At 45.8% G+C, this 24,333-nt stretch overlaps 1 non-coding gene across 1 annotated transcript; it reads left to right on the top strand.

The window, feature by feature from the left end:
• Window positions 1–23,544: 23,544 nt before the first annotated feature.
• Window positions 23,545–23,651, top strand: LOC111562074. The gene has a single exon (XR_002745131.1). It is a non-coding gene; the product is annotated as a U6 spliceosomal RNA (small nuclear RNA).
• The last annotated feature ends 682 nt before the right edge of the window (window positions 23,652–24,333 follow it).

Here is a 24,333-nt window from a genome sequence, read left to right as displayed (position 1 = left end):
CGTGAGATCATGACCCGAGCCGAAGTCGGACGCTCAACCGACTGAGCCACCCAGGCGCCCCGGTGAGCATCACTTTCTAACAAGACTCTCTCTGGCCACCACACTATCTTCTCAGAGTAATCAAAGCGTGCAGCCTCTCGCTATGAAATTGGCATATGCGAAACCAGTCAGGAGACTGACTTCAGGTACCAATGTCGTTTGAAACAGAAGTTGATTTTAGCTATGTATTTCTAAAACGTTGGTGAGATTTATTTGCTGACCGCCTTGATGTACCGGAGGAGGACTCGAACCCTGCCCCTCGGTTCATTCCCATCAAACTGGCTGATGCCTCATCTCCGTTCCAGTCTGGCCGCCTGGGAACCCTGCAGGTTGAAAGAAGGGCACACGCTCTTATTCAAGGACGGAGACTGATGCAATCAGGCTGCCTGCCTATCCAACCCCCCACCCCCACCCCCCTTCTGCACACAGAGTCAGGATCTACTAACTCTGTAAGAAAAAAAAAAAAAAAGACCCAGTGGGGCAGCCCGAGGGAACAATAACTCACCCGGCCCGTGCTATTGCTGTACGGCAGGGGCTCTCTGATGGTCGTGCTGCCCTTGCCAGCTGGTCGTAAAAGGACCCCTCTCTTTAAGAACCGTGGCTCTCGGGGCAATGGTGCCTCCTCGATCTCATGGTCGGCATCAGGTATGCTCTGCCCACAGTGGGGAAGCAGGTCCAGCCCCCAACTGCCGTCGTTGGCCAAGCTCTTCTGCTTTCTTGTCCCGCGAGTCCCAAGAGGAAGGGCGACAGCTTTCAAGCTCACATTTGACTCTTTCTCTGCGTATTGACCCAGCGAGCTGGAGACAAAGAATCTGCTTTGCTGACCTCCGGAACTAGAAGACTAGTCTCTCTTCTCTTCATGAGAAGTAACAGCTCCCGTGGACCCAGATCCCTGCTAAACTATATTCTAAGGCACACAGAAGAAGTGTTGGATCTCTGCCCATGACCGTTTAGGAATGGAGGAGGAAGACTTGAGTGTTTCAACAACTAGAAAGCATCTCAAGCAATGAATTAAACACAGGCTCGGCTGTGGTTCTTTAAAAAATAATTATGCAAAATTTACTCTCCCTCAATTCCCATGTCCACTTGTACATGTGCCACATTATTCCATCAGCCTTTTCTCTTTGGAGTTTCCACCAGGGACTGGTACCCAGAGTTACTCTGGAGAGTATTCTCCTCTACCCATTACTAACTGGGGTTCCCTCTTCCTTGCCCTCACCTGGTTCCCAGAGCCAAGCCCTGTAGATCGGGATGGGAGGCAGGGCTGCCCTCACATTGCAATGAGGCCGGAGCTGATCCAAGAAAACTCCAGGGCAGCCACACGGCAGGTTCAAGTCAAAAGGAAAATCCATATAATTCCTCATCTGCTCCTGGCCCTTAGCTGGGAACCAGTTCCTGAGCCTTACCAGACTAAAAATATAGTAATTATAATACTAGTGGTTAGACTTCTTTTCTACCATTCTACTCCTACCTTTCTTCCATTCACCCCACCCAATTATGGTTGAATTTTTTTTTTAATTTTTTTTTCAACGTTTATTTATTTTTGGGGGGACAGAGAGAGACAGAGCATGAACGGGGGAGGGGCAGAGAGAGAGGGAGACACAGAATCGGAAACAGGCTCCAGGCTCTGAGCCATCAGCCCAGAGCCTGCCGCGGGGCTCGAACTCACGGAGCGCGAGATCGTGACCTGGCTGAAGTCAGACGCTTAACCGACTGCGCCACTCAGGCGCCCCAAATTATGGTTGAATTTAAAATATAAAAGGCTGAGAGCCACTGTTTAGGCTGCAAGCATCATAACGGCATGGACTGGAGACCTGAGGGTATATCTGGGAGGAGTGTGAAGGTACTCTGCCTTCAAAGGACTGGACCAATTGAGTGGGAGGAATGGCGGGGTTTGGGGCCATCCTGAGGCTGGTTCTCCTGGCCCTGACCCAATGCCACATAAGAGCTTTGGAGGAGCCATTACGTTCTACCCTGTCTATCGTTTGCAGATTAAATTTCCCTAAATAGGACTTCGCACTGAAGACTTTCAGCACTCACCTCTGCTTGCTCTGTCGATAATCCATCAATGGAGGGCTGCTAATAATATGCATTGACACAACAGATTAGCCAGACGAGGGCCCTGTCGGTCGGCTCTTCAAGTCAATGGTAGTAGGATTATCAACCCTGCCATTGACGTGTGTTCCATTCTTCCTTCTCGAGTCCCCTGTGAGATGCCAGAGAGAGCTCCATTCAAACCCAAAGGCTCAAAAAACAAAAGAGTAATCTCAGCGTGAGGGCCTGAAAAAGCAATTTAGATCAAGAGAAATCAGAGGCAACCGAATGCTTCCGTCTCTCTCATCACTGCCTTCTCTCCTCTTTGTGCTAAAGTTGTCATTTGTGGAGAGTTTTGCTCTGAGGACAGAGATGTCAGAACCCTCCAATCTTTTAAACCCAGCGGCTGCACAAAGCAGGACAAGCTGCTGTCGCCATGTCCTTATTTTCCAGGTGTCCTGGGCGAAGTTATGATTATCACCCCGCACGTCTCCCCATTTGGGTAGTGAGCACGTGGCTGTGGATGGGGAGCAAAGGTTTGCCAGAGCTCTGGCCTTTGGAGGACAGGGGACACTGACTTTTCAAGGGGCATAGTTGAGAGCCTGCTGGCCTTTTCCTCTTGGCCGTCTCCTCTTCCGGTGCAGCTTTAGCTGTTGTTGAACGTGATGGTTTCAGCAGAATGGCGATTCTGCAGTCCCGCAGGTGGGAAGCTGTGCAGATCTCTGGCCCGAGACTGATGTTGGACCCAGGGCTCCGTGATGATGCCGAGCAGGGAAGCAGCCTCGTTCAAGGCAGAAAGCACAGGCACATCTAACACCTAATTTTGCATGGCTGGGGGTGGGGAAGGAGAGGGCAGAGTGACAGCACGGGAACCAAGTAGACAGAGGACCTCAAGGAATGATAGGTAAGGACAGGAAGGTAAGAGGATAGCAAGGGCCGGAGGGGGCCTCAGTGCCCGCTGGCTGCACCTCCCGACCCTGACCGTGGTGTGCCTGTTTTTTGTGTACTAACACGATCCCACCTAGCAGGTGAGTTGGGTGGGGGGGATGGTGGCAAGGACGCCCCCTCGACAAACTGGCAGTGATCACTGTGTTAGTCTGCTGGGGCCGCCACAACAGATTCCACAGCCTGGGGGGGGGGGCGGGGCGGCGGGGGGTGGGGGGTTGGAACAACTGAAATTTATTTTCTCACAGCTCTGCGGGTTGCAAGTCCCAAGAGCGAGGTGTCAACAGCATTGCTTCCTTCTGAGGCCTTTCTCCTTGGCTTGCAGGTGGCTGCCTTCTGGCTGTGTCCTCACACGGTCTTTTCTCTCTACGCGTGTGCCCCTGATGTATCTTGGGGTGCCCAAATTTCTTCTTCTTGTAACGACACCTGTCAGATTGAATTAGGACTCACCCCGGCAGCCTCATTTCAGCCAGTCGCCTCTTTATAGGGCCTGTGTCCAACTACAGTCACATTGGTACTGTAGGTACCGGGTCCTAGGGATTAAGGTTTCAACTTATGAAATTGGGGGGGCGGGGCACAATTTAGCCTCTAATCACCCCCAGGGATAGCTCTGCTAGGAGCTGGGAGGAATTAGGCCTCAAAGGATATTTTCCCCAAAGTGGATGCTTACCTTCAAGGACAGGGGTTGCTCAGACGCCAAGCATTTTTTTTCTGGGGCAGCTACTAGATCTAGCAAGGAATGCATTTGCCCCAAGAGGTGAGAAAACAAGTTTCAACGGATTCGGGTTTTACAGGCACATTCTAAAGAGACTGATTTTCCTAGACACCATCTATCCTGACATTTTCAGTAGTTGCCAACAGGCGGACAGTGGTGGGAAGGCCCTGCCCCACTGGTAGACCAGACCCCTCTCTACCACAGCCCTACAGACAACTGTCTGAGACGGTACAACTTCTCCGCAAACTTCGCTCCCTCCCTGCTACAGAATAACATCCCCAGGCCCGTCACCACTTGGCTTGGCTGGCCCTTCTCTGCGCCTGTGGTCTGCTGAGAGAAGAGCGTGGTTCCAGAATGAAGACATGGGGAGCAGATTTGCACCTGACTGACAGCCTGACGCAGAGCCAGCCCAACTGATCAGCAGAGAAAAATAAACGTGCGCCATTGGAGGCCACTGAGATTTTGAAGCTGTTTGTTACTCAGCCAAAACTGACTAATGGCTGACAGCGATAATAGGAACTGGGGAGTGGGGAGGGTACTGCTCTTTAAGGGCTCAACCTGGGAAGGCTGACCTACTCTTCCAGTCCCTTCCATTTGGGGATCACCCCTCCTTTCCCACTGGCTGTTACTACGGCCGCTTGTTTTTAGGTGCTCAGCCTTGGGATGCCCTATGCTGCAAGATGAACAGCGTGGCTTGTATTGCTAGGATTGTATCTGCGGCTGCACAAGTTTGAAAACCACCTATCTGGTTTCATCACCCTCACACCGGGTCCTAGAGGCTTGCCTGTTAATGTTGGCTGAGCCAGAAGTAAAGTTTCCAGTCCCCGCCTCACACCCTTCCCACATGGCTTTCCTGGCTCTGCCCACAGCCGCTGCCCCAGCCCCCAAGGGTTCATATGCTCTTAACAGGCATCTCTGTGAACGATTCCTGAGAGAAGTTCGGGGCATTGGGGCACGTGCGAATATTAAAGGCTTATTTTTGGACTTTAAGTTGGACAGAATCAGACTAATCACCTCCTTGGTATGTAACACTCTGTCATCACTGGTCCCTTAGAGGCTCTCGTTTGTTTATTTGATTATTTAATTCAGCAATATAATGATCACTGTATTCATTTCCTACTGCCGCCGTAATGAATTACCACAAACTCAGTGGCCTTAAGAACAGGCATTTGTTTTATCTTAAAGTTCTGAAGGTCAGAATTTGGAATTTGAAACGAATCTTACGGAGCTAAAATCAAGGTATTGGCATGGCTGCCTTCCTCTCTGGAGGCTCTAGGAAATCATCTGCTTCCTTGCCTTAATCCAGTTTCCAGAGCCCGCCCACATTCCTTGGCCCGTGGCCTGTTCCATGTTCAAGGCCAGCAAAGGCCAGTGAGTCTTTCTCATGTCATATCACTCTGACACTGACTCTGGTGCCTCCTTCTTTCACATGTAAGGAGCCTGGTGATGAGACTGGGCCTGCGTGGATCATCTAGGACCATCTCCCATATTCAGATCCTGAACCTAACCAGGCCGCAAAGTCCCCTTTTGCCATGTAGGGTGACAAATTCACAGGTTCTGGGGATTAGCGCATGGACATCTTCGGAGGGCCGTTATTCTGCCTCCCACAGTTACCCAACCCAAGAACTAGACACAACTTATGTGCTCATCTGCTCTGCCAGAGCACCACTATTCTGACTCATTTATCATTCCCTTGACTTATTCTATATAGTTTTATCATATATATCTATGAATTTAAAGTGTATATGAAATACATATGACAAATATATATGATAAGACTATATATAAACTATACTTGTGATAAAATTATATATAAATACACATAAATACACACATACATGTGTATACACATCTACACACATAATATGCAAATATGTGTAAATATATATGCATGTATAACGTATATGTAAATATATGCATCACACATCTATGTATATACACACATATACATGTATCCACATATGGTATACACTATATGTACATAGATATGTATATATCTACATAGATATATAGACATGTGTAGGTATACATCACAGTTACATGTATACTGAATGATAAATTGCTTCATTATGCTTTTTTTGCAGTTTATAAAAAGGATACCATACTCGATCTAGTATTTTTAAACTTGCTGCTCTCACTCCATATTCATTAAAAATACTCATCCATATTGTCACATGTGGCTGTAGTTCATTCATTTTTCTTGCTATATCTTCTCCAATTGTGTGACTGTACAAGTTATCCATTATTTGGGCTGTTCCCAGTTTTTTACTATTATGAACAGGTGCTGCTATGAACATTACGACACGTTTTTTTTGCACATGTACAAATTTTTCTCATGACTGTTCAGGAGAAGAACTGTTGGCACATAAGGTATGTGAACATTCGCTTTTGTGAGGCACCTCCTAGTTCCGCCTGTAATGTCTCCGAGATCCTGTCCAGCCAACCTCAGCCTTCTTGCTTTTGTTAACTGTGGTTCCACTTTGTATCTCCCTTGTCGTCTTATATCAAGGCTGTCTCTTCATATGTTGATTGTCCACCTGTATCTTTCTGCTGTGAAATATTCGCATTTTGCCCATTCTTCTGTTGGATTGTCTTTTTCTTAATAGGTTATAATTCTGCACATTCTGGCCGGGAACCCTTTGTTAGTTAAATATGTTGCACGTATCCTCCCACTCGGTGGCTTGCCTTTTCACCTTCTAAAAAGTTGCTTTTATGAATGGAAATGCTTTATTTGAGTATGGGCAAATTTACCTATGTTTCCTTGGAAGGTTTGTGATTTTTGTGTCTTGCCTAAGAAATCCTTCTGCTGTCCCCGAGTCAGAAAGATATTGACACTTCTAAAACTTGCAAGTTTTGTTTTTGACATTTAAGTCCTTCAATCATCTGGAGCCAATTTTTGTGAGTGGTGTTGGATAAGGATTCAATTTCTTTTCTGCTGTATGGATGGCCACTTTTCCTAGTTCCTCTTATTCAATAGTCCCTCCATTCCTTACTGATCTGGGCTGCCACTCCAGCATATATCAAATCCCTCATTTGATGGATCTGTTCCAAGGCTTTCTCTGTCCCATTGGTCAGTGAGCCTATCCTTTGCCAATACCACACTGTTTCGATTACCTTGCCTCTACAAGAAGTCCTGATATTTGTTACGGTGAGTCCCTCCTTCCTCCTGTTCCTTTCCCTATCCTGTTGAACTTCCATTTTATAACAACTTTGTCAAGTTCCATAAAAATTGTTGGTGGAATTTTGATTGGAATTTTATTAAATTACAGATCACTTGGGCCGATTTGACATTTTTACAGTGTTAAGTCTTTGTGCTGCATAAACATGGCATCACTCTCCATTGATTTAGATCTTCGTTAATGTCACCTTCCTGGAAAGTTTGAGAATTTTCTGTGTACGGGTCTTGTACATTTCCGGGTAAGATAATTTCCAGGTGTTTAAAGGTCTTGCAAAGATCTTTAAAAAAAAAAAAAAAAAAAAGCTATGTTTTCCGGTTACGTGTTGGTTCTGTATAGAAATAGAGTTAACTGTTGAAAGTTGATCTACTATCCCATTGCCTTGCTAATATTTTTTATCATTTCTCATTATTTGACTACAATAAAATGCATTTATTTTAGGTGTGTAGATCTGACAACTGAAGATGCCTATGTAATCACCACTTCAACCAGTACATAGGACATTTCTATCACCACAGAAATTTCCCTGCCCTCTGATACCTCCTGTCCCTTGCCCGCGGGAACGACTGACGTGATTTCTAGTACCATAAATCTTTTGCCACTTCCATAACTTCATACAAATGGGATCCTGTCACAGGAACCCTTTTGGGTTTGGCTTCTTTCGCTCAGTGGTATGTCTGTGAGCCCCCTTGTGGTTCTGTGTGTTTGCTGCCGAGACACTTTTCCTGCCGAGTAATATTCCAGCGAATATCTTACTATTTATCCACTCATCGGTTGACGAACTTTGGAGTTGTGTCTAACTTGGAATGAGTATTTTTGAAGACGTCCATTTTTCAACCTTCGTAGAACCTGAGAATCACCTCTGGGTCAGACAGTATGTTTCTGTTCAGTTTTATAAAAACCAAGCCCAGACAGGTTTCTAGAGTGTCCGGGTCATTTTACTCTTCCACAAACAAAGTATGGATGCTTCAGTTATTTTGCATCTCACACCTGGGATGGTCAGTTTGTTTATTGAAAAACAACTTTCAGGGGGCTCCCGGGGGGGCTCCCTTGGTGAAGCACCCAACTGTGGTTCGGGTCATGATCTTGGGGTTCTTGAGTTCTTGGACCCTACATCAGGCTCTCTGCGGTCAGCACACAACCTGCTCTGGGTACTCTGTCTCCCCCACTCTCTATGGCCCTCTCCCGCTTGCGTTTTCTTTCTCTCTCTCTCTCTCAAAAATAAATAAGCATTTAAAAATAAATAAATAAATAACAACAACTTACCTGCAATATATTACATAAATAAAAGCCACCCACTAATTGAGCAGTTTGATGAGTTTTCACACATGCACACATCCGTGTAACCACCACCATAATCAAGATACAGAGCATTTTCATCACCCCCAAAAGTTGTCACATGCCCCTTTCCACTCAGTCCTTCAGCCCAGGTCTAAGCAATTCCTAATTTGTTTTGCCTTTTATCTTTTTACTGTTAGTTGTTCCAGTGAATGTGAAATCGCATCTAGGTATAGTTTTAATTTGCATTTCCCTGATGGCTAATGATGTTGACCATCTTTTTTTTGTACTTACTGGACATCTGTATATCTTCCGCGGAAGTGTCTGTTCAAATGTTCTGCCCATTAAAAACAAACAAACAAACAAACAAACAAACTGGAACATTTGCCTTCTTTTTCAAAATTGCTTTGGCTATTCTAGATCGTTTGTATTTTTATGTAAGTTTTAGAATCGGCTTATCCAGTCCTCCAAAAAGGCCTAGTGGGATTCTGATTGGGATGGTGAATCATAGATCATTTCAAGGAGAATTAGCACATTAACAGTATTGAGGCTTCCAACCCATGAATATAGTACTTTGATTTTTCTGATCAATATTTTATAGATTGTAGCCTAGAGGTCTTGTTATAAATTTTATTTCGAAGTATACTTTGTATATTTATTTCTAAGTGTATGCTATTACAAATAGTATTATTCTTAAACGTTTATTTATTTATTTTGAGAGAAAGAGAGCATATGTGTATGCGCGAGTGGGGAAGAGGGAGAGAGAGAGAGGACACAAAGAGTCCCAAGCATGGGGCTCGATCTCAGGAACTGTGAGATATTGACCTGAGCCGAAATCAAGAGTTGGATGCCTAACTGACTGAGCCACCGAGGCGCCCCTAAAAGTTTATTTTCTAAATGTTCATTGTTAGTACATAGACATGTAATTGATTTTTGGCTATTGGCTTTACATCCCACAACCTTGCTAGATAAACTCGTAAATTCCGGCTTTTTCACTGATTCCTTGGATTTTCTATGTTGTTAATCATGTCTTCAAATAAACACAGTTTATGCTTTTGCTCACCATCTTAATGTCTTTCAAGTCTTACAATATGCTGGTTCTCTGTCGTGCAACAGCACTGACTAGAATTAAAAGGGGGCAGCCTTGTGTTGTTCTGATTTTAAAGGGGATATTTCTAGTGTTTCCCCATGTAGGATGATGTTTGCTGTAGGGCTCTCCTTTTGTAGATATCCTTCAGGTTTAGCAGTGTTTAATTCTATTCTTAATTTACTGAGAGTTTTATCAATAATGGGAATTAATATTTTCAACACTTTTCTTGATCAGGGGATATTAATCTGTTTTTTCCCCTTTAGTCTATCAAAAAAATGAATGATATCATAGCTTTTTAAATATGAAGCCAACTTTGCATTTCAGCAATAATCCAATTTGATCATAATGTATCATCTGTCTTATACGGCGTTGGATTTTTGGTTTGTTAATAGTTTAAAATTATTTGCACCCGTATTTTGAATAACATGATCTTGTCAATTTTACTTTCTCCCGCTATCCTTCTCCTCCTTTTATATCAAGACTATAGTGGCCACATAGAATGGATAGGGAAATTATCTGGGAGAACTTGTAACCAATTGGAATGATGTGTTTCTTGGGATTTACATGATAAATAGCAGTAAAACTCTTGAATGTTTTCTGTGCGGGAAACTGTGTGAAGCAGATAACCGCTGCCTCTATATCTACACTTATTATCAGACTATTCAAACATTCTGTGTGACTCAGGTTTGGAAACCTTTCCTTTTCTGGCAATATGTCCGCTTCTTCTAATTTTTCAAATATATTGGCATAAATGAGTTGATAGCATTCTCATATAGTTTTAAGAGTGTTTAAACTCTGTTTCAGCCCCTGATTTCTAAAGGGGCTATTAAGAGGAGGAAAATATTGTCTCCATTAGGACCTATTAGGATGGAGTGGCTCAAACAAGGCAGGATCTTGGGATGGATGAATCACAGCATTCACCGGGGGAAGGAAACAGGAGACCTGCATGGTGTGTGTGTGCACACATGTATGTGATACCAGTGGGATTTGAATCCAGACAGTCAGAATCAGGTGCCAGAATACTTAACCATTACGTTAACGGTTATACTGAGATGGTAGAGAAGAAGAAAGAAAAGATACAAAGGACACACTTCTATGTGTGTGTGTGTGTGTGTGTGTGTGTGAAAATACAGCGTGGAAGTTTCCTCATCTCTTTTTTTTTTAAACATTTATTTACTTACTATTGAGAGACAGAGAGACACAGAGTGTGAGCAGGGGAGGGGCAGAAAGAGAGGGAGACACAGAATCTGAAGCAGGCTTCAGGCTCCGAGCTCTCAGCACAGAGCCCGACGCGGGGCCCGAACTCACAAACTGCAACATCATGCCCTGAGCTGAAGTCGGACGCTTAAGCGACTGAGCCACCCAGGCGCCCCTCCTCATCTCTTTTAAAATATATGCCAAGCTTTTCAGTGGAAAGGAATTTAGCTTGGATCCAAAGGGGTAGACCAGGCCCAATGGGTGTTGAATATAGGGGGGAGTAAATTCTGGCTCAACGTAACACTTAGAGCTACCCAAGGAAAGCATGGGTTGTGTCACAGGCAATAAGTTTATCGCCACTGGAATTATTTAAGCGGAGACTTGAAAAGTGGTTGTCAGGGTTGCTTATTCAGTCTCGAAACATTTATTAAGGATCCACTAGGTCCCTGGCATTCTGCTAGGTGTAGGGAATGCAGAGACTCATAGGAGATGGCTTCTGTTCCAGTACAGCTAGAGATCCCATGGACAGTGAGAGTCATAAGCTCTAGAAATGATGCAGGCCCGGCTCTCAAAGGATTTAGCTGAGTTCATAGGAGCTGGTTAAGTACATAAAACTCCATGATGTATTTACGTATTTATTCATATCGTATGATATGCTAATTCAGGAAGGGTCAAGATCTTGTTTAATCTGAGAGTCAGAAAACACAAATGGATTATTAGCAAGTATATTGGGTAGGAACTCAGAGACCTGGGCTCCAGGTTTAGTTCTGCTACTACCTAGCCCTGTGACCTTGAGCAAGGGATGCACCCTCTCGGTGTTTCTGGTTTCCTACCTATAAAAGGAGACCACTGAAAAAACTTTAACATGTATTCATTATTATTATTTTTATCTTACTATAGAGCCCTTTTGCAAATGAAATTTTAGGGTAAAGTGTAAATACGTAACAAGCACCTATAAAAGCCTGTAGCATTATGTGCAGATCTGAATCCTCAACCCCTGGGGACCTCCCTCTTCACACATTCATAGCCACCTCCTCCAGTGGCTCCTAAGGACACTTAGTAGAACCTGTAGGATTCCTCAAAACATAGCTGCAAACCAGTGAACCAGATGGTCTCTAAGCTTTGTATAAGCCTTGATATTTTAAGCCTATGAGTCTATTGTTTTGTATAGTCCAGGAAGCCTTCTTAGAAGTGGAGTGTTCTGAGTGAATTCTGACAGATAAAATAAACACAGGACATCGGTCAACCGAAAACAAGACCGTCATTCTAGCCACGAGATGTACGAGTATTTTTCTCAGCTCTATAAGTATGTGGCTTCCACGGGGGGTGGAAGCCTCTTGGACATGTGAATTTGCATCTCAACCTCTACTGCTTGGTACCTATGTGACTTTCAGTGCGTTGCTTAACCTCTCTGAGCCTCAGTTTCCTTTTCTGTAAGATCGAGCCACTGACACTATGATGGATTGTTGTGAGTATGGAGAGGGTGGGGGATATGTTTCTTATCAAACCTCACAGTACAGTTGCAGTGAGTCAAGTGCCCATGATGTGAGAGCTGATATTATATATCAGTTTCTCCAGAAGACTCCTGGGAAGGTCTCTTTCCACCCCTCGCTCTGACATTTCCCAATTACACAATCTCTTCTGGCATTTCCACAGCCTTTGAAATGTCTGCAGTAGGGGTAGTCTGCCGTTCGCCTGTGCCATATTTGATAAACACACATACTTGCGACATGTGCCTTCTGCCTTCAAGTATAAACACTTCTCCATTATTCATCAAAAGTATCATCTCGCAAGATCAGCCATAAAAAGTTCCTCACATTCGTTCACACAAACAGGTTTTTGAACCCTTTCCAGAAATAGAAATTGCAGAAGCAGAGGCAAAGGCGTGTTATTGTTTGTAGGCCTTTAAATATTGCCTCACAAAACCACTTTTCATCTTGTTCTCAAAGGGATTAACTTCTGAGCAGTGGGGATTAACTGATGTCAGGTTAGAAAAGCAGTCAACACCAGGGTCGACCAGCCTGACAAGATTAGTCCCCAAATAAAGAATTTACAATCTGTTTTAAGACTGTGTAACTGTAACTTCCTCCAAAAGCTTTCACTACCTTGTGAATGGAAGCAAGTTCCCGAGGCCGAAGGGCCATATGGCTCACAGGCAGCCCTTGAAGTGAGGAGGGGAAGGCAGTGCGATGAGTGAACCTTTCCCCCCATGGCTGCCACAAGGAGGGGGCCACATTTGGGCACCACATCGGTGGAGGGACAAGGAAGTGATGAGCCCCCTCTACACAAAAGCCCCGGCAAAATGGCGAAGGCCACCACCCTTAGGAGTGACACAACAACTTGTCCTGGATGGCCAACACGAGCTCCCTTGTGATGAAGTCGAGCCTATGCCCTCTCCCTCCATCTTAACACTTACCCACACTTCCCACCTTCCAATGTCAAACTGCGCTCCTGAATACTCAACGTCAGAAACCTCCTGTCCACAGTGCAGTGCTTCCTCCTGGGCCCTTCTGGGCGGCCTGGTCTCGGTCAGAGGGCTCCCTTCAGGTCTCCTGGCTCCTGTCTCTATGTGTCCAGTACCATGTTGGGCTTGGCAAGGGTAGGCATGGGACTCAGTCTATAGGCCCTGGACTTGAATCCCAGCTCAGCCTTGCGTCAACTGATCTAAACCTCAGTTACGTGCAAAATGAGGATACCAATAGTACCGACTTTATAAAATTGTAAAAGACTTCAGTGAGATAATGCATGTGACACACACAGTAAATGTTCAGTTAAGAAAAGAGGAGCTGGGCAGTCATCACACCCCATGCACTCAGTAGGTACGAGACGAATGTGTGCCAACTAAATGTATGAATAAAAGGCTCCCGGTTCTGGGTTGAATTGTGCCCCTCCGCAGAGTACGTGTTCGGGTCCCAACTCCCAGGCCCTCAGAATGTGACCTTGTTTGGAAATGGGGTCATTGTAAATGGAATTAGCTAAGAGGTAAATGCAATTAGCTAAAATGGTCATATTGGGCCGTACAATGGCTGATGTCTTTATAAAAAGAGTGTCGTGTGAAGAGACAGAGATACAGGAAGAAGGACAGAGGAAGACAGGCAGAGATTGGGTTATGCATCTGTAAGCCAAGACAGGCCGAAGATTGCCAGCAAAGCACCAGAAAATGGAAAGAGGCGAGGAAGGACTCTTCGCTAGAGCCTTTTGGAGGAGTGTGGCTCTGCTGACGACTTGGTTTTGGACTTCTAGCTTCCAGAATGGTGTGACAATAAGTGTCTGTTGTTCCAAGCCACCCAGTTCATGGTGCTTTATTATGGGCAGCCCTAGGAAATTAACGTAGGCCCCCACAACCCACACACAAAACATTTCTTGCCCTGCCTGCTCCCATCCTTTTCGATCTTCCTTGCCTGGCCTCTCTGCAAGGACCAAACCCAGTGCTGCACGCACCGTAAAAGGCCCATAGCCGGGACAACAAGACATGGTTGACTAATTGGTCTGAATCCAATGTGAGCATTCATAGAAATCTCTGTCGCTGTCCCAGGTATGTGTCAGAGGTGCAGGAGAGGCTGGTGCGTGAGAAATTTCAGGAGAGCTGGCCTGTCTTCATTTCCTGAGTCCCCCCGACAGGTGCTTGCCTTCAAAGGCTCTGTCAACATCGGCTTCCTCTTCCTCTGCCCCCTCTTCTGACTTCCTCTTGTAGTCATTCCTTCATCTGGCCATTCCATAATCAGCGTTAGAGAGGATGATCCCCAAATACTGAGTGACCAATGAGCATACACTTCATCACCTAAGCAGATGGTAGCATTACTGAGGGCCATCTCAACACCACCCCCCCCCCCCGATATATCATACCACCAGTTAGGGAGAATTGATTTCTTTTTCTTCTCTTTGCATGTATATTTTCCTCCCAAACACAAATAACAATCCAGTTGCCCCATAATTAGATTGGATTATGGAATAATTACAACCTTGTTTGCTCTCGGCAGATTACATGGTAATTATACTTGGCATTACCATGAAGAACCAAGAAATTCCAACGATGTCATTACATGGTTATTTGTACAGTACAATGCAGCAGTGTAATTATACATGCAACATTTGTTCCCCAATAGGAGGATGATTAAAACAATGCTAATGCTTCAAAGTGTTGATTAGGTGCCAACATGATATGACATTTACAATGTGAGGGGGGTGTCCGTTTTTTAATTTTTTTAACATAGCAATATCTACCTTCCCCGAGACTCTCTTGCGACTACCTTCGTAGGCTGTGCTGTGGTCGGGAAGGTGAATGTGACCATACACTCTGCCCTCATGGGTCTTTTGGGCTCACGGTAGCTGGGGACCACAGTCCACCTTAAAATCCAGAGGTAGCTGACCCTGTATCCCTCAGCGGGAGAACTGCTTAATTGTATTGCGCTACTTTGCGAGGTTGTCTTTCTGAAAGCCGCCATGGTGGAGGAGGCATGGGCCGTGGAGCACGGAGAGAGCACGTGTGGTTGCGTTGTGTTGTGTGCCCCTCTGCACAAGTCAGACAAGGCCCAGAGCCCGCCTGTATGCACGTGTGGTGTGATTGCAGAAGCTGATCATTGTGTAGCACCTGTGTGTCAGCCGCTTTCTTCACGGTCCTTCATTCATTCTTCCAGACAGCCTTCTGGGGGTCCAGCACACATTCTCACCAGCAAAATGCACAGCTCTGGTATCCACAAGAACTTGACTGTGGTCAAAAAGCATCCTGTGCTCCTCTAGTCTCTTTTTCCTGGCGCTAAAAAAAAGGGAATTATGGGAAGAAGGCTGGAAGTTAGACAGCCATCTTCCAGCAAATGAGTCATCTATGTTCTTCTCCATCTGTCCATCTGTCAGAATCGCCATGGAAATCATTGTGTGTGTGTGTGTGTGTGTGTGTGTGTGTGTGTGTGAAAACTGTATACTCAGGTAGAGAAGGATCGTTCTTTAGGTTGGTGGGGGGTGTCAGTGGGTCTAGGAAGGAAGTAGAGGTGAGTAAGGGACGGACTAGGGGTGGTGGAGAGGACACCGAGAAATGAAACCAGTTGTGTGAGCAGTTTACAGGCCACACGGTATTTTTGCAACCCAGTGATCTCTGCAAGCTATCTGGAAGCCTGCCAAAATCCAGGTCCTGGCGGACGCAAAGATCACTTCACAAAAATCCGGGAAGCCAGAAAAGTTGGGTCAGTTAGAAGTATAGAAGTTTGAATGAGGAGGTTGGTCTTATCCAAAGCAATTGGGTGTGTAGGGAGCCCACAGGAGAGGGGAGACTGCCCAAAGAGACAAAGCCTCGGGACAACAAGCCTTATGGTGCTGGAGAAGACAAAGGTCCCCTTTGACTCAAGTACTATGTGCTGCAGAAAACCAAAAATCATTGTAGAATGAGAACATTTCTTCAGTCTCCAAATACTTTTGAGAAAGTTTTTATTTGTTTTTTATTTAATTTTATTTATTTATTTATTTTGAGAAAGAAAGTTTATTTATTTATTTATTTTGAGAAAGAAAGAGCATGTGTGAGCTGGGGAGGGGCAGAGAGAGAGAGAGAGAGAGAGAGAGAGAGAGAGAGACTTTCAAGCAGGTTCTACACTGTTAGCACAGAGCCCGACGCGGGGCTCGATCCCAAGAACCGTGCTGTCAAAACCTGAGCCGAAATCAAGATTTGGATACTTAAGCAACTGAGCCATTCCGACTCCTTGAAAAAATGCTTTTCTGGACAACTTTGGAATGAATATATATACACACTCACATACCTATATATGTATATTTATATTCCATTATATAAGTATTCCACTATATATAAAATATATATATGATAAATATTTACATAATTTACAACATATAAACTAAACTGAGCCCAGCCGTTCAGATGGCATGGAAGTTATGATGGAATGCCTGGTGGATATACAGATGTACAGACGGTTTCCAGGGCTGGGAATGGCCGAGTGTAAACTCCACAGGGAAATTTTCGTCTGTGCATTTCACAAGAGAAACTCACGGGCTTCAGGTTTGACCTGGGCTGAGTGGATTGGTAAATGGTATAGAGTCCCACCAGATTTGGGGAGGGGAGAGTAGGCAACAGGAAGGCCAGGTTTTAGAACCCCCTCATCACCTGGGGAGGGGGAGGGCAGGCAATGTCTACTCTGTTGGCAGTAGCAGATAGGACATCCCACCAGGAGCGCGTCTTCTAGTCCTATATGCCCTGGGTGATTCTTGCGTCTATCCTTTATTCTCGGTTTCTTCCGTTGGAGAGGCAGTGCCGCTGTGCAAAGTGGATATAGGGGCCCTGGAACCCGACAGATCTAAGCTCAGATCCCAGCTCTTTCACTGGGTTGTGTGATCTTGTGGAAGTCACTTAGCATCTCTGAGGCTCGGCGTTCTCCCCTGTAAAACAAAGCGAAACATACTTGCTCCACGGTGCCCTGGTGAGGACTATGCGGGATAACTTAGGTAAAGTGCTTGCCGTGGTTTTCCGAACACGGTCCAATGCTCGTGAAATAGTAACTGAAGTTATTTTACATACGCAATTCCAGTGGGGTAAGCTAGATGCGGATAGCTTCAGGGAAAGGACCTAGAACCAAGGAGCCCCAGATGTCAGGAATGGGGCTGCCATGGCTGCTGGAGATCCTGCTGACCGTTAGGGCCAGGTGCTGGGGTCCCTTGCAAAGCATCGCTTAAATCTAATGTGTTACTTAGCCAGTTGCCTCATTTCTTACATCTTCTTTAGCCTATGGATAAATTCCTAAACACTAAAAAAGACCAAAGGACACCAGAGGGGTTTCTGGAGACTAGTCTGACTCTCTGTAAGAAGAAGCTGTTAGCCCTAGAGCAAGTTTCTTAGAGGTTCTGGCCTCGGTTTCTCCAACTGTAAAATGAAGGGTTTAAATTGGATAGTTTCTTAGGTCCCTTCCAGCTATAAAATTTTATAACCCTGAGAAGGATTTTTTTTCCCCCTTCCAGGAAATGTGCCCACATTGTATATTTGAGATGAGGTTAGTTTTACTGAGCCAAGCTTCCTTCTGCACATCCATATGCATACTATAAATATACACATAAGGATATGTATACACAGGCATTGAAAGAGGAAATTGTCCCTACACCTCAGTGCTTTCAATTGAGCCATCAAGTGACTCAGGTATTTATGATGGAGAGAAAAATATGTGCACTGTTTTCTTCTCTCTGGAGGACTGTGCCGGAGCTCCGCCGGGATGTTAAGACGCGCGTTGGGAGAAAGAAATGAGATTTTGAGATGGTGATGGCTGCACGGAAAACGATATAAATGATCTCCTCTCTGGTCCCATATTTCCATGTACGAACAGAGCCTGTCCTCTCAGACAGAATATTTGATGGGTGCCACTAATCGACGCCCCCTTCTCTCAAGTTCTTCAACCCTCCTAGTATTTGAATGGGTTGGACCCCCTCTCACGCCTGCATCCCCCCAACTTCTGTTCTGGTGGCCTGTCAATTTCTTTCTCTGTCATTCCTGCAGCCACGGCTTATTGGGCCCCCTCAGTGAAACACTTATTGTGTCTTAAGTGCTGTGGCTGCTGTCGCGGCTAGGACAGACCCCGTGTTCTCCCTCCGTACTCGAGCAGGGCTGTGTTAGTTGAGATAAAGCTGCCACCAAAGCTCTCATTGTTTTGATAGAATAAAAGTTTCTTCTTGGCTTCTGTACTATCAATTCAGTGTGGCTATTTGGCAGGCAGCCTTCAGCAGAGGCATTCAGGGACCCAAGCTCCCTCCACCTTGTGGCCCTGCCCTACGCTAGGGATGCCATGTTCCTTCCTTGCATTTGGTAGATGGGTAGAGGGTGAGCACGGAGAAGGCCCATCCACGTGTGAACCATTTTAGGTCTAAAGCGTGACTCTCTTCTCTTGTGCTAACACACATCCACATCTCCGTCCGGACTCGGGGTGCTGGGAACAATGTACAGGATGAAAGGGGAACACGAATATTCAGTGGAGAGATGTGAAAGAAGTGCTTTGGGGACAACGAAAGGGGAGGGTCTGAGTGCTGGAGCTGACCTCGCCTGGGGGGACAGACATGGCCTCTCAAGGAAGCAAATAGCAGTTAACCAGGTACAGGAAGGTGGGGAGTGGGAAGGCAGAGGTCCTGACTGAGCATTTTGCCCACGGGGGTGGGGAAAGGTGAGACCAGAGAGAAGGTATGTGTGGGTCAGTGCACCATGGCGGAGGGAGCAGTGGGTGGGAGAGTGGGAGAGGGGGGGACCGCAGACCATGGAGGTTCATGTCAACCTTGATAAGAAATTCTGACTTTGTGCTAAAGATGAAGGAAGGAATGGAAGACTTTTTCGCAGAAGAGGTGAGGCGACTGCCACGTTGAGAGACCACCCTAGCTGCAGGGGAGGGTGTGAGCCCGGAGGCAGGCAGATTCACTGGGGGCAACGGTGGTCATCATGGTGGGGACCATGAGCCATAGCCTCAGCTGCTGGCTGTGGGTTGGAGAGAAGACACAAGACTCAAGAGAACATGTAGGCAGTAGACTGTTTAGAAATACCTGTTGGATTTCTCTGGTCTGGGCCCTCATCCCTCCAACTTGGAAAATCATAATGGCCTCTCAGACATCTTCTTGTTCTCACTTTCTCCACTTCCACCGACAGGCTTCCATGGTGTCAACCTGTCCCCCCCTCTGGGTGAGGGCTCTAAGTTGCAGACAACACTGTTCTCGGGCCAGTTTAAGCAGGAAGTGATACACTTGTGGGCAGAGAATGTGCACAGAATCATCGGGGACGGGAGAAACAGATTCCAGGCAGGTCTTTTCTGGAGGAGTTCCCAGCATCCCCGGCAGAACCACCCGCCAAAGGAGTTCCCGCCCCTGCCACCATGAGGAAGTGGGCACCTTCGCTGTGTCCTCCCCAGCCAGGCCGCCACACTCTGTACCAGCAAAGCATCACCCAGGCCCCACCTCTTCAGCCCTATGGCTCTGCTCAAACCAAAGCCCACTGCAGGGACACCTGAGCAGGAAAATCAAACCTCAAGTTTGCTCCTAATGGTAACGGAAGCTGGGAAATGTAGTCTTGGGGGAATCTCTGATGGCAAGGCAGGTTTCACAGGACGGAGAACGATTAGCATGCAGAGTATCTAAAGGCTTTGGGGAGCCACAGACGATGGCTGTCACCACGTGGAGAGTCTGGCAGCCAGTTTTTCTTCTATCATTTACAGCTCACAACAGTGCCACTTGAGACATGTCCTGCTCACTCGCAGATGAAGAAACTGACTCAGAGAGGCTGATGGATGTGCCCGAGATCACACAGCAAGCAGCTGGCCCATCACCTGAGTGGGTCCTTTGTCCGTCACCCGAGCCGGTCCTTTCCCCAAGGCATTCGTGGAATGACAATACTTACCGGCTGTTTATTACAAGTATTAATAAACCACTGTGTATTCTGCCCGTCTGGTTTATTTTGCCCAGTGTGGCTTGGCCACGAGGGCAGGCAGCAGCCACTTGTGGAGCTCTACCTTGTTGGCATGCCTGGGCAGGGCTGTGCTGAGCCATCTGTGAAGTCAGGCTGCCTCCTTTTGGAGTTGGCCCTGTTACCGCACAGCCCACAACTGCTGCTCTGGGCAATAATGGCAGAAATACAATCGTTAAATTTTAATTAGGAAGAAACAAGGTTCATTATTAGTTGTCATTCCTCATTGTTTCCTAATTATGCTCATTGCATGATAAAATGAAATACTACATTTCGCTTGCATTGTTCTTGCTCAGGGCTGATGGAGAAGAAAGCCGTACCCTGATCCTCGTTCCTCCTCCCCCCTCCTCCCCGCCTCTTCCCTCGTCTGACCTGCCCCTCCATGCGCTCCAAAATGAATAGCTGGGGGAGGGGGGGTGGGGGGTGGTTAAAAAAACCAGGATTCTGGAGTCAGACCAGCCTGGGTTAGAAGGCTGCCCCCACCACTTATCAGAGGTCAGACCATTTACCACATTGGGCTTGTTTTTCCTTTCATAAAATGAAGATCGTAAAACCTTCTTCCTGGGGCTGTAGTGAGGATAATGTTACATAAAATAATATTCCACAAATGCCTGGCACATGAGAGATGGTTCAGTAAGCGCCAGCTACTTTTATTATAATTTTAAGGGTTGTCATCAAACTAGGACTCACATACCAAGCTGAGAAGTCCAGACTGATCGCGTAAGTCCCTGAAGGCTCCTCCAGCAGAGTGCCATGACTGGGGGCGGTGGGAGGGGGGGTCGGGACCCGGTGTTTGGGGTCGTTCATCTCGTAGTTGGTGCAGTAAAGGAGTAAGGGAAGGTATGAAGGAAGTAGATTTGGGGTCAGTGCCCATATAGTTTGATTTAACGGAGCTTCCCAAGAAAGATGTGATTCTCGACTTGTTTCTTTTGTGCTCAGGATGGGTCTGCCCTGAGCTCTTTGGTGCCATGGAACCGCTGTAATCCTTAGCAGGAAAAGACAGACTGGCTTCAGGGCTGCCCATGGGGTGAGAACAAAATGGATGGACCCGGGGGCCTTAGGTCTGCCCCTTTGGGTCATGCGCCAGCCTCTGCAACAGTCAGATGCGCCAAGGCCTTGAACTTTTTATTTCCCCCACAGTTAATACCTTCATTTAGGCTTAATTATTTGAGGTCCCTGAAATTAAATCCACCGAAGGTGTAGGACATTGGGAGTTTTGCGTTGAGCAGATGCCCTTTTTTTCTCTGTGTGAAGTTCATTTGCTCTTGCAGAGAAAAGAAAGAAAGCAAAAGCTTAAGATTTTTTTTTTCCATTTGATACTGAGCCAAATATATTTATTTGGGTTAAAATGTGTAACTCCCAGAACTGATAGAAAATTCACAAGGCTGAACACGCCTCATGCGTGGCTTGCTGTGGAAACGCTAATGCCACAGGAAAACTGTTATTTGGACTAATTCTCTTTCTAAGAGCAGTTACTGTTATGCGAGGGAAGCGGGGTGATTACAAAAGCACCAGGCAATCTTATTTTATCACTTACTTAAGCAGCTCCCTGTAAGTAGAAATCTTTCTCTCATATATAGAGAGAGGGATGGGGTAGGATTCAACTGGTCAGGGAATGGAGAGAAAAAGAACACAAACAGCTATTTGGATGAAATTAAGGATTTTCAAAAGCCCCGTTGATGTGAATCTTGGAATGTTCTGGAAAGCCAGCTGCGGCCAGAAGCAGTCAGCACTCACGGTCCAGGGCTGGGTCTGGGATTTTGCTATTTGATGCCTGTTGTCTGTGAACCGCAGCCAGTAAATTTAAGAGCATTAGAAGCACATTCAGTATCTGTGTCCAAGGGGTCAAGGGGTGGGTGGGGCTGGCAGGATGGGTCCCCTGACACCTCTTGAGATGGCTGTGTGCTGGGGAAGTCCATACAGCTCTCATCCTTGTCCTGGGGTCCCTGGTTTCTGAATTGCATCCGTATCTATCCACCCAGGGTGCGCTCACACCCAAGGAACTGGTGACCTCAGCCAGACCCCAGAGACAAAAACGGCTGCCTGGGTCGTCCTGGAGAGAGCATGAGCCTGCCATCCCTGCTGCATTTTATTTTATGTCTTGGGATGCCTCTGGCCGGGCTGAGGGACGGGGCTTCTGGGTCCCCCACGCCTACTTGCGTATACTAGGAATCTGCCTAAGATTTCGTTAACATTTTTTTGGAGATCATTCTCTTCACCCAAAGAAGGAAATACCGTTGTGAAATTTTTCTCAATTTTGAAATAAAGCTATTCTTCCTAATTATGAAGGTAATATATACATATGATATGGAACCTTTGGAAAATATTGAAGACAGGAGAAGAAAAAAATATCCAATTACTCAAAAAAGACTACCGCTGTTCATATTTTTCTGTATTTCCTTCTAACTTTTTTTTTCCTGTTCATATGTTTACATGGTTCAGATGGTACTACCTGAACCAGTGTTTTCACTCAAGATTATTTTTTACTTAAGATGATTCCAGACATAGGGGTGCCTGGGTGGCACAGTCAGTGGAGCGTCTGACTCTTGATCTCAGCCCAGGTCATGATCTCACGGTTAATGAGTTCGAGCCCCACATCGAACTCTGCACCGACAGCTCAGAGCCTGCTTGGGATTCTGTCTCTCCTTCTCTCTGCCCCTCCCCACTTGTTCTCTCCCTCTTTCTCTCTCTCAATAGATAAATAAACTTAAAAAAAAACATGATTCCAAATGCATCTGTGATATGCACGTTTTTACTTAACTATTGGTTTGATTCTTTTTCCTCTTCCTACTATTATCATAAACAACGTCATACATTACAGCTTTCGCGAACTTTGCATCTTTTCAAGCCTCGACAGTAGGATTTTGCATTTGATCAAGCCTCAAAAGCAGCCTTGTAAGTTTAAACCTGTGGGCTATTCATTCGTTTACTCATTATGTGTTTATTTTATTGAGGTATGGCTGACACACAGCATTACATTAGTTTCGGGTGTATGACCCGCTGATTCCGTAACTCCACACGTTACGCTGTGCTCACCAACACGCGTAGCCACCATCTGTCAGCGCACAACGCTATCACAATTCCGGTGACTATTCCCTATGCTGTACCTTTTAGCCCTGTGACTTGCTCATTCCAGAACTGGAACCCACTCCCCTTCACCCATCTTGCCCATCCCCCCACCCCTTCCTCTCTGGGAACTATTGGCCTGTTCCCTGTATTTATGGGTCTGTTTCTGCTTTTTGTTTGTTTAGTTGTTTGTTTTCAAACATCTGGGTCTTTGTTTTTTATTTGAGAGAGAGAGCAAGAGAGAGAGAGAGAGAGAGCATGTGAACGAAAGAGGGGTAGAGGGAGAAGGAGAAAGAATCTTAAGCACTTAAGCAGGCTCCATGCTCTGCCCACACGTGGGACTCAATCTCACAGTCCTGGGATCACGACCTGAGCCGAAACCAAGAGTCGGACGCTCAGCTGACTGAGCCACGCGGGTGCCCCAAACAGCTGGACTTTTAAAGGCTTTTGGAATAACACAAAACTGCTTTGCCGAAGGGTCATATTGACTCACTTAATCCACAAGCCGTTTACGAAGCTGCCTATTGTACCATACCTTCGCCAGCACTGGGTATCTTCATTTAAAAATCAATAGCATTCTGTGCTTGCTTCAGCAACACGTATGCTAAAGCTGGAACGCCACAGAAAAGATTAGCATGGCCCCTGTGCAGGGATGACGTACACATTTGTGGAGGGTTCCATATTTAAAAACAAATGAATAGCACTTTGTTTCTTTGGTTTATAGATTGTTATCTGGCTATATATATATATGTATATATATATATTGTTGTTTGTTTTTTAAACCAACTGTGACACTCTGCTTTCCTGGATAGAAAGCCTGTGGGCCCCTGCAAGTAGGACAAAGTTCCGTGGAGCATAGCAACGATGAGCGATCACGTAACATGTGAACCAGAGACATCATTTCCAGTGTGCCACGCAATATCTGTGTGACCTTGGACCAGTCCCCTGATCTTCATCTGAACTCCCTCACCTACGGAAATAGGAAAACCAATACCGATACTTCTAGAGTCATCATGAAGGTTGAATAGGATGTCCTTTGGAAGGAATTCAGTAGAGTATTGGTTATAAAATACAGCTGTAGATCAGTCACTGTCATTTCTGTCATGACAGCGTCCATGATCCACCACGAGAATAACAGCCCACGTTTAGTGAGCCACTGACTACCTTCTACTCACCGGGCACCGTGCTCAGCTCTTTACATGAATGAGCTCACGTCAGCCTCACGACAGCAGGCGAGGGAGATGATACCATAATGTTTATTTATTTTTTATTTATTAAAAAAATTTTTTTTATGTTTATTCATTTTTGAAAGACAGAGACAGAACATAAGCAGGGGTGGGGCAGAGAGAGAGGGGGACACAGAACCCGA

This window comes from Felis catus, chromosome C1, assembly GCF_018350175.1.
Source record: "Felis catus isolate Fca126 chromosome C1, F.catus_Fca126_mat1.0, whole genome shotgun sequence".
NCBI classification, from domain to species: Eukaryota; Metazoa; Chordata; class Mammalia; order Carnivora; family Felidae; genus Felis; species Felis catus.
Note: the sequence above shows the minus strand (reverse complement) of the source record. Positions and strands in the feature narration are given on the sequence as shown.